This window comes from Chlorocebus sabaeus, chromosome 11 (genome assembly GCF_047675955.1).
Source record: "Chlorocebus sabaeus isolate Y175 chromosome 11, mChlSab1.0.hap1, whole genome shotgun sequence".
Taxonomy (NCBI): domain Eukaryota; kingdom Metazoa; phylum Chordata; class Mammalia; order Primates; family Cercopithecidae; genus Chlorocebus; species Chlorocebus sabaeus.
This window is the reverse complement of record NC_132914.1, coordinates 66,514,397-66,526,215: the sequence shown is the minus strand read 5'-3', so window position 1 is coordinate 66,526,215 and position 11,819 is coordinate 66,514,397. Positions and strand designations below refer to the sequence as shown.

The 11,819-nt window shown below is 38.4% G+C and overlaps 1 pseudogene; it reads left to right on the top strand.

Moving 5' to 3' along the window:
- The first annotated feature begins 1,729 nt into the window (after nucleotides 1-1,729).
- On the top strand, nucleotides 1,730-3,172 carry LOC103238694 (adenosylhomocysteinase pseudogene; annotated as a pseudogene).
- The last annotated feature ends 8,647 nt before the right edge of the window (nucleotides 3,173-11,819 follow it).

Genomic DNA, 11,819 nt, shown 5'->3' with positions numbered 1-11,819 from the left:
TCTAATTTTACTGATTTCAGTCTTCTGTCTTATTTTCTCAGTTGGTCTGGCTAAGGGTTAGACAATTTCATTGATCTTTTCAACAAAAACAACTCTTGGTTTCCTTGATGTTTTTCTACGGTATTTTTATTCTCTAATTCATTTACCTATGCTCTAATCCTTCTGATAACTTAGGGTTTAGTTTGTTGTTCTTTTCTAGTTCTTTGAGGTATGAGGTTAGATTTTTCATTTGAGATCTTTCTTCTTTTTTAACGTAGGTGTTTACCACTATAAACCTCTCTCTTACTTCTACTTTCACTACATTCCGTAAGTGTGGCATGTTGCATTTTTGCTTTCATTAGTTTCCAGATATTCTCTAAATTCACTAGTGTTTTCTTCTCTGACCATTCATTAAGAGGGCACTGCTTAGTTTCCACAAATTCGTGGACTTTCTTGTTTTCCTTCTGCTATTGATTTCTTGTTTTGTTTCATTGTGATTGGAGAAGATATTTTGTATGATTTCAATCTCCTTAAATTTGTCAAGATTTGTTTTATGGCCTAACATGTGGTCTATCTTGGAGAATGCTCCACGAGTACTTAAGAATGTGTATTCTGCTGTTGTTGAGTGGACATCAGTTACAGCCAACTGATCTATACTGTTGTTCATGTCTTCTGTTTCCTTGTCGATCTTCTGTATGGTTGTTCTGGCCATAAATGGAAGAGGAGTATTACGTCTCCTGCTATTATTGCATTGCTGTTAATTTCTTCTTTCAGTCCTGTCAATGCTTCACCTATGTGGGAGTTCTAACATTAGATGTGCATATATTTATAGTTGTTACATGTTCCTGATGAATGGACCCTTTATCATTACATAACATCCTTTCTTGTCCTCCTGACAGTTTCTACTTAAAGACTATCTTGTCTAATATTACATATGGCCACCCCTGTTCTCTTGTAGGTTCCCATTTACATGGAATCTTTTTCTGTCCCTTTAGTTTTAGCCCATGTGTGTCCTTAAGTGTAAAGTAAGTGTCTTGTAGAAAGCATATAGCTGGATCTTGTTTTTTAAAATACATTCAGCCAATCTATGTCTTTTAATTGGGGTGTTTAATGCATTTACATTTAAAGTAATTGCTGATAGGAAAGAACTCACTATTGCCAGATTGTTAATTGTTTTCTGTTTGTTGTGTAGCTTTTTGCCCCTCTTTCCTCCCTTGCTGTCTCCTTTTGTGTTTTGTTGATTTTTTTTGTAGTGACATATTTTGATTCTCTTCTCATTTTCCTTTGTGTATATTCTGTAGATATTTTCTTTGTGGTTACCATTGCAATTACATAAAACATCTTAACATTGTAGCATTCTGTTTTATGCTGCTAATAACTTACCTTCATTCATGTGTAAAAACTCTGCTCCTTTACATCCTGCCCCTCTTCATGTTATGTTATTAATAACACAAATTTTCTCTTTTTATAATTAGTATCCAGTAATATACATACATAATTACTTCTAATTTTTTTAATTTCAATTTTATTTTATTTCAAGACAGGGTCTCATTATATCATTCAGGCTGGAGTGCAGTGATGTGATCATGGCTCACTGCAGCCTAACCTCCTGGGCTCAAGCAATCCTTTTGCCTCACCTACCCAAGTAGCTAGGACTATTGGAGAGAGATGAGGTCTTGCTATGTTGCCCAGGATGGAAGACCAAATATAAATTGATAAGAAAAAAAAAAAAAAAAAAACTCTATGAAAAAATGAGTAACAAACAGACACGACTCAAAAAAGGAAATGCATATGGATTTTAAGCATATAAAAAGTTGCTAGGCCTGCCCAGCACTGCCCGCTCCATGTCAGAGTCCCAGCACCCTTTGCCGGTGTCCATCATTCCATGCAGAAGCACCACCAGCATGTCTGACAAACTGCCCTACACAGTCACTGACATCAGCCTGGACGCCTGGGGACACAAGGCCCTGGACATTGTGGAGGCTGACCTGGTGGGCCTGATGTACATGAGGGAGTTGTTCCTAGCTCCAAGCCACTGAAAGGCACTCACATCACTAGCTGCCTGAAAATGACAATGGAGACCATTGTCCTCATTGAAACCCTCATTACCTCAAGTGCTGAGATGCAATAGTCCAGCTGCAACATCTTCTCCACCTAGAACCATGTGGCAGCTGCCATAGCCAAGGCTGGCATTCCAGTGTGCACCTGGAAGGATGAAAGAGATGACAAGTACCTATGGTGCATCGAGCAGATACTGTATTTCAAAGATAGGCCCCTCAACATGATTCTGGATGATGCTGGTGACCTCAACCAACCTCATTTACACCAGGTACCCACAGCTTCTGTCAGTCAGCTGAGGCATCTTTGAGGAGACCATGACTGGGTCCACAGGATGATGGCCAGTGGGATCATCAGGATGCCCACCATCAATGTCAATGACTCCATCAAGAAGAGCAGGTTTGAAAACCTCTATGTCTGCCAGCAGTCCCACATGGATAACATCAAGTGGGCCACAGATGTGATGATTGCTGGCAAGGTAGCTGCGGTGGTGGTCTGTGGTGATGTGGGCAATGGTTGTGTCCAGGCCCTGAAAGGTTTTGGGGCTTGCATAATCATCACCAAAATCGACCCACTCAACACACTGCAGGCTGCTACTGAGGGCTATGAGGTGACTACCATGGAGGAGGCCTGCCAGGATGGCAACATCTTTGACACCACCACAGACTTTTTCAATATCATCCTTGGCCAGCACATTGAGCAGATAAAGGATGTTGCCAGTGTATAACATTGGACCCTTTGAAATGGAGATCAATGTCAAGTAGCTCAATGAAAATGCTGTGGAGAAGGTGAACATCCAGCCCCAGCTGGATGAGGCAGTGACTGAAGCCCGCCTGTGCAAGCTGAACATGAAGCTGACCAAGCTGACCACAAAGCAGGCCCAGTACCTGGGCATGACCCATGATGGCCCTTCAAGCCTGATCACTACTACTGCTTAAAGGCAGGCCTGCCCTTCACCTTCCAGTTGCTGTCCTTACCCAGGCCCCAGCTTTCCTCCCCAAGAGCAAATGACACCAACCTTGAGATGTGTTTGTCAGTGTCCCCCATTGACTCCCTAAGGTTGATTCCTCAGTTTTTGACCTCTACTGCATCCCTCATACCCTCATATGGTTCCAAGTGTGACAGGGGAAGCTGAGAGGCACCTCCTCAAACCCTGGTCATGATGGGGGTATGAAGGAAACATCCATTGGGAACCAGCTCAGTGGTCTTGGAACTGCTAAGTCAGTCCTTCCTTAGCCTGAAGTTGGCAGTGGGGTCACAAAGCCAATGTACTTTACCATCCAGTGCTTCACTTGGCCTACAGACTTATGCCCATGGTGCTTGGTTTATAGGTTCACTGGTTCCTCAGCCCATGACAGGTGAGAGAGAGCTATATATATTGAAGGGCAAGGGAGAACTGAAGGGCAAGAAAGAACTGTTCCTGAGAGCCTGGCTTAGTGCTGGGCCTTCCCTTAAACCTCCTTACAATGAGGTTGGTACTTTTAGTCCCCATTTTACAGGGGTTAGAATAGTTAAGTGACAACCAAGAAAGGACAGGGAAGTGACAGCTTGAGGTTGAGAGAGGCCAGAAAAACATAAAAGCAGGCATAGACCTGCCACCATTTTGTAACAAGAATGGTTCTTATCACAACTCTCAGTCAAAAAGAAAGTAATTTGGTTTATAAAGTCTATATAGTGTTTGTAATATTAAAATAAAGCAAGAGTTTGGTAAATAAAAATTTGGGTGCCTAAAAGGAAAAAAAGGGTGCTTAATGACATTCATAATACAAGAAATGTGAATTAAACTGTAATCTGATGCTACTTTTGGTCTATTACATTGGCAAAAATCAAAAGGCTTGACAAAATCCTATGTTAGCAAGGATATAGAGAAACAGACACTTTCATACATTGCTGGTGGAAGAATGTTCAGTCTCCTCAAGATCATGTTGGCTATGTTGTTATCTGTCAAAACTACACATTTCCTCAGCCAATTCATTTCTAGGATTTTGTTCACTACAGTTTCACACGTGTAAAATGACATGCATAAGGTTCCACTTCAGCATCATTTATTACAGGAAAACATTGGAAAAAACCTACATGCACTGAAGAGCAAACTGATTACATAAATTATGTCACACATATATACAATGAGATAATATGTAGTCATACACAAAATTAAGGAAGTTAATTATATACAGATATAGTATGTTTGCAATATATATTTAAACATTAAAAAGCAAGGTACAGGGCTGGGTGCAGTGATTCATGTGTGTAATCCTCGCACTTTGGGAGGTCAAGGTGGGTGAATCACTTGAGCCCAGGAGTTTGAGACCCTCCTGGGAAACATGGTGAAACCCCATCTGTACAAAAACATACAAAAATGAGCCGGTCGTGGTGCCTCGTGCCTGTGGTCCCAGTTACTTGAGGCTGAGGCTGGGAGATCACTTGAGCTGGGAAGCAGAGGTTGCAGTGAACGAAGATCGTGCCACTACACTCCAGCCTGCATGACAGAGCGAGGCCCTGTGTCAAAAACAAAACAAAACAAACAAACAAAAAAACCCCACCAAAATTACTCAATTCTGATATTTGTACTCATCAGTACAAGTACTGATACAGGCTACCACAAGCATAAACTTTGAAAAAAGTATGCTAAGTGAAAGAAGTCAGTCACAAGAGACCACATACTATACAATTCCATTCTTGTAAAATGCACAAAACAGGGAAATTATTATAGAGACAGAAGATAGATTAGTGGTTGTCTAGGTCTGTGCGGGAGGAGTGTTAGAGGATAGGTGGGTAATAGCTAAAGGGTACATGATTTTTCTTTTTTTTTCCTTTTTTTATTGTGGTAAAATATACAAAACATAAAAGTTACCATCTTAACGTATTGTACAATACCGCGGCATTAAATATATTCATAATGTTGTGCATCCATCACGACCATCCATCTCCAGAACTCTTTTTATTTTGTAAAACTGAAACTCTACCCATTAAACAATAATTTTCAATTCTTCCCTCCCCATCCCCAGCACCTGGCAACCACCATTCTACTTTCTATGATTTTGACTACTCTAGGTACCTCACCTCATATAAATGGAATCATACAGTTATTTGTCTTTTTGAGACTGCCATTTCACTAAGCAGAATGTCCTCAAGATTATTCTATGTTGTAACATGTGTCAGATTTTCCTTCCTTTTTAAGGTTGGATAGTATTCCATTTGATTGCAGATGCTTTACCACATTTTGTGAACCCTTCATCCCTGGATGGACGCTTGGGTTGCTTCCACCTTTTGGCTATTGTGCCTAATGCTATGAATATGGATGTACAAATATAAACATTCTTATCCACTCTATTGACACACATAGATTTTTTAAAATGTGACAGATTCATCTATGATCAAATCCTTTTGAAAATCTGGGGCAGGATAAGTATACCAATGGTTCACTATGTTGAATCTCGGTTTACCACTTCACTAATTTCTGCTGTTATCTCTACAGTTTTCTTTAATTTTTTAAAAAATTTGCTATTCTTTTGATATCTTATTGCAGGAAATGCTTAAATCAGGGAATCAACAAACTTTTTTTGTAAAGAGCCAGATGGTAAATGTTTTAGGCTTTGTGGTGGTAAATATTTTAGGTTACTTACTCTGCTGTCAAGAGTACAAAAACACTCATAGAGAATAAATCTTTATTTACAAAAACTAGCAGGGGGCTGGATTTGGCTTATGGGCCACATTTTGCTGATCCTTGGCTTACATCATTAGATCCCTCATAGATCTGTTTCCATTGTTCATTGTTTCTCTTGGCTTTTACCCATGTTTTGTCTTCTGGTAAATCCAATAATTTTGTATTGAGTGTCAGAATAGCATTTGAAGAACTGTACATAGTTTGAAACTCTGTATGATGTTAATCTTCTCTAGAAAACTTACTTCTGCTTTTGGTAGGCAGGTAGAACAATGTCACTAGCAGTTCCTCTTAATTCCCATAAACCAACAGGGATTGAGACAATCTGAAGCTAAATGAGTCTTTTGGGGTTCCAAATGAAAACCTGAGGTGTACACCTTCTCTTAGCAGCCTTCATCTTCAATTTTTGTTCCTTCAGCACCATGCATCTGTTGAAACCCCTATTGAGCTTCTAGACCTCTTGGCCTCCTTCAGAATTGGCAGGAAGAGGTGGCCTCAAATACCAGACTCTTATCTTTGGGGTTCTCTCTTTTCCTAGATACTAACCCCACAATTCCTCATGCATTACTTGCTTTCTGAGGCTTCAGGCAGATATATTTTCTCCAGCTTTTCTGGTTGTCTTCAGTGAGAGAGGAAGCCTAAACCATCAATTTTACCATAGGTTGAAACAGAGCTCTCTTTGTGGCAACCATTCTGAGTCAATATTTCCTATTATAGTGCACCTTTTCAATGTATACATGTGAGCCTTCAGTTTGCAAAATCACATTTGGATTTTCTACTAAGAATTTTAATTGTGACTGTTAGATTTCCTTTGCCTACCTTCTTGTATTTCTGTAACTCAATGGTGCTCAGCTTACTTTTTAAAAAAAGTTTAAGAACTATTGCTTTTTAAAAAGGGATTTAGGACGCTGAGGTGCGAGGATTACCTGAGGCCAGGAAACGGAAACCAGCCTGGTGAATGTAGTAAGACCCTCCACCTCAAAAACAAAAAATTGACTCACTTTTCTTTCAATACTGTTTTTAGGCCAGGCACGGTGGTTCACACCTGTAATCTAAGCACTTTGGGAGGCTGAGATGGTCAGATCACTTGAGGCCAGGAGTTTGAGACCACCCAGGCTAACATGGCAAAACCCCATCTCTACTAAAAATAGAAAAAAAAAAAATTAGCCAGGTGTGGTGGCACACACCTGTAGTGAGCCAAGATGGCTCCACTGCACTCCAGCCTGGGTGACAGAGCGAGACTCCATCTCAAAAAAAAAAAAAAAAAAAAAAAAAAAATTATTTTCATTTCTATGATGGTTTTCCTTTTTCCTTTTATTTTCTCCCTCCGTCTGTCATTTCTTATTTCATCTCCTTCAATTATCTGATCATATATGTTGTATTTTTGCATTGTGTTCTTTCAAAACAGCAGTAAGTGTCTCATTGTCTACCGATTTCAATTCATAGTAAAAATGTTTGGCGGCCCCACTCTTTACATTTGCAGGACCTGGGGCAAGAGTAAAAAGGGAACCCCCAGTCACATGTCTAAATGTAAAGGTTATAAATCAAGCTTTGGAGCTATTAAATAAACCCTATCCTGCTCTCTTACTTGGGCCAATATACTTTATGAGATTAAAATATGCAGAGAGATGGTTTTTGTATGATTGAAATGCAGTCAATATAAAAGAGAACTAAATTTAATTATTACTGCACATGTCTAGGTGTTCTGTTCATGGATAAGCAATGTTTGCATAAAAAATAAACACATGCATTTCATAAATTATATTTGTTTTTTTTTTGCCTTCATTTTAGCACAATCAGAATATATCACCACAAATGTTATACTGTTTTCACATAATTTCTGTTGCATTGGCAGAAATGATCTAATTGATTACAAAAGAAACATTTTATTCAAAGCGTACCAAATTTCCACAAACGGGTAAAAAATGTGTACACTTCGAACACAAAGAGAAGCAATAAAATCAGTAGGGCACTTAGTGGAAAATAATACTGTATTATGCAAAAATCTTTTGCATTTATGTTGAGGCAAAATATGACAGGTTGTCATTTCTGCTTCCTGAAACTTCTGACACTCCACTCCTCGCTGATCTATGCAGCAGTGCCAGTAGCCGTCAATCCATAAACCTGAATAATAGTTGGGCAGAGTTACCCACTGTTTTAAAGATACTGGGCAAAGGATTTGGAGAAGCATTTTTCTGAGGACCCAATGGCATTGTTCACAAAAATTTAGAACTGTTAGTCATGCTGTGCTGACACTGAGCATCAAATCCAAAAGTGACAGAGCTGCCTACATGTTCTTTAATAAATACATGTGCTTGTGATATATGGGTCCCTCTGAAGTGTGGAACCCAGAGTAGGGGCTCCTTTTTTCTGGGTAGACGGGTGATACTGGTATTTGGTACTTTCTATCTTCTCTATACCGTGTTTTTCTGGTTAATTTTGTCTGATGCCATGTTCAACTGCTCTTTTCACATTTTTTTCCTCTAGTATCCTTATGTACCAGTGCAATGGCAATATCTCAGATCATATATCCTCATTTGTTCTTTCTAGGAGCTGCTACGATCCCTCCCCAGCCCACTATGCCAACAGTCCATTCATACCACCTGTCAACACTACTTAACTATTTTTACATTTGAGGATCTTCATCTGGTATCCAGTTTTGCTTGGTGTTATGGGTTGAATCAGGTTTCCATGTAAGTAAAAGATATGTTGAAGTTCTAACTCTTAGTACCTCAGAATGTGACCTCATCTGGAATTAGGGTCATTGCAGATGTAATTGGTTAATATGAGGTTATACTGGAATAGAGGAGGCTCCTGATCCAATCTTAATGGTATCCTTATAAGAAGACAGTCAAGGGAGATCAGAGACACATATGGAAAATGCCATGTTATGACTAAGGCAAGGACTGGAGTTACGCAACTGGAAACAAGGCACACCAAAAATTGCCAGTAAACCACCAAAAGCTGGGAAGAGGTAAGGAAGGACTTCTCTAGAGTTTCCAGAGGAAGCATAGCCCTGCTTACACCTTGATTTTGAACTTCTAGGTCCCAGAACTGAAGAGACAATGAGTATATTGCTTTGTGGTACTTTGTTATGACCGCACTAAGAAACTTATAGTGTGTTTTACCTGTCTCTTGTTGCTCTGGTTCATTTCTAAAAGATCAAACTTTGCATCCAAGATGTCATCAAGTATAGTGTCAATGATTCGCCATATTTGCAGCATTATGAGATTAGAATTGTCTACATGATTGCCCTAAAAGGAATGGGTTTCTATTCCATCTATTAACCCACAAGAATCCTGAATAAATATATATGAGAATTTTCATATATAGAGGCAGCTAAACTTCTCCATAGCATGTGACTGCAATGGAAGGTGTTTGCATTATTGTGAGATCATTTATGTCCTTGCAAAGTTTTTGCATTCTTAGAAACAGAGGCTACCTGTAAGTAAATATAACCAAGTTGTGCTAAAAGTCCATGATGCCCTCCCAGTCCCATATGGAGACAATGTTTTCCATTGAAGACTCTGGAGGCCTCAACGTATTCACTGTTCCATACCTTTCTTACACTCCCACTACTCCCCACAAGGAGTAGCTCATTGGAGGGTGACTATTTTGTAAAAATGTGTACTTCTTGAGGCTTCAACTTTATATAAAGAAAGGCAAGAAGTGGAAGGTGGCCTTCCAAATGTGGCTTGACTGTTCTGAATCTATCATCACGACACTTGGCTTGTGCAAATTCCAAACACCCATTGCTTAATAATAACATTCCCTTCTAGTTACTTTCCCATTTCTCTTTTCAATTTTTAAAAATTAGAGATGAGGTCTTGCTATGTTGCCCAGGCTGGACTTGAACTCCTGGGCTCAAGAAATCCTTCCTCCTCAGCGTCCTGTGTAGCATGGACTACAAGTGCATGACTCCATGGCCAGATTCACAGCTCTTCTTTACAATACACTTATTACTATTATTATAGTAAAAAAGAAAACACATGTTACCTTTACTACCTTAATCATTTTTTACCTAAAATGATTAATTCTGATAGTGTTAAATATATTCAAATTATTGTGCAACAGATCTCTAGAATGTTTCATCTTGCAAAACTGAAACTCTATATCCACAAAACACTAAGTCCTCTTACCCCACCCACAGCCCTTAAAAACCACCTTTCTACACTATTTCTATGATTTCTGACCACTCTAAATACTCCATATGAGTGGAATCCTATAGTATTTGTCCTGTTATGAATGCCTTACTTCACTTGACATCATGTGCTTGAGGATAACTCATGTTGTAGCATATGACAGAATTTCTTTTTAAGGGTACATAGTATTACGTTGTATAAATATACCACACTTTCCTTATCCATTCATCTGTTAATGGACATTAGGGTTGCTTCCACCTCTTGGCTATTGTGAATAATGCCATAATAAACATGGGTGTGCAAGTATCATTTAGAGACCTTGCTTTCAGTTATTCTGCATGTATACCCAGAGGTGAAATTGCTAGATAATATGGTTTTTCTAATTTTTTGAGAAACCTCCATACTGTTTCCCACAGTGGCTGTACATTACCACCATCAATGCATAAGGGTTACAACTTCTCCACATCCTCTCCAACATATATTCCTCCTGTTCTTTTGATAGTGGCCATAATATGTATGAGGTAATACCTCGTTGTGGTTTTGATTTCCATTTCTTTAATGATTTGATATTGAGCATCATTCTGTGCATTTATTGGCTATTTGCATATCACCTCTGGAGAAATGTCTGTTCAGGTCCTTTATCCATTTTTAACTTTTTTTGTTGTTGTTGCTGAGTTGTAAGTTCCTTATATATTCTGGATACTAACCCCTTATCAGGTACATGATTTGCAATTATTTTCTCCCATTCTATAGGTTGCCTTTCACTGTTTCCTTTAATGTGCTAAAGCATTTAAGTTTGATGTAGTTCCATTTATCAATTACTGCTTTTGTTGCCTGTTTTTGGTGTTGTATTCAAGAAATCATTACCAAATCCAATGTTCTGAAGACTTCCTCCCATAATTTTCTAGTTTTATAGTTTCTAGGAGTTTTATAGTTGCAAGTCTTAAGAGTTCAGTCTTTGATCCATCCTTTTTAATTTTTGTATGTGGTACAGGGTAAGGATCCAACATCATGCTTTTGAATCCAGTTTCCCCAATGCCATTTAGTGGAGATACTCCTTTCCCTATTGTGGAAAAGTGTCATAGATACACTGTCAAAGTTCATGTGGCCATATGTACAAACACTTATCTCTGGGCTCTCTAACTTGTTCCATTGGTTTATATATTTATTTTTATGCCATCATCACATCATCTTAATTGCAGTTTTTGTGGTATGTTTTGAAATCATTTAAGTGTAGGCCTTCTACTCAGTCCTTTTTTAAGATTGTTTTGCCTATTTGAGGTCCCTTGAGGATCCATATACAATTTAGAACTTTTTCTATTTTCTGTAAAAAATGAATTGGAATGTTGATAGACATTGCATTGAATCTGTAGATTGCTTTAGGTAGTATGGATATTTTAACAATATTAAGTCTTCCAAGCCATGAGCATGGGCTCTTAATCCACCTATCTGAATCTTCTTTGATTTCTTTACAATGTTTTGTAGTTTTCAGTATACAAGTCTTTCATGTTCTAAGTATTTTATCCTTTTTCATGTTACAGTATATGGTATGTATTTTTAATTTCCTCTTCTGATTGGTCACTGTTAGTGCATAAAAACTCAAATGACTTTTATGTGTTGACTTTGTGTCTTGCAATTTTGCTGAAATTATTACTTGTAATTTTGTGATATCTTTAGAATTTTCTAAATATGAGAGCATACTGTCAGCAAACAGAGGTAGTTTTACCTCTTTTCCAATTTGGATGTCTTATATTTCTTTTTCTTGCCTAATAGCTCTTGCCAGACTTCCCACATTAAATATTGTGGGGAAAAGAAAGATAGATCAGACTGTTACTGTGTTTATATAGAAACAAGTAGACATAAGAGACTCCATTTTGTTCTGTATTTGAGATGCTGTTAATCTGTGACTCTACCCCCAATCTTGTCCTTGCAAGAGACATGTGCTATGGTGACTCAAGGTTTAAAGGATTTTGGGC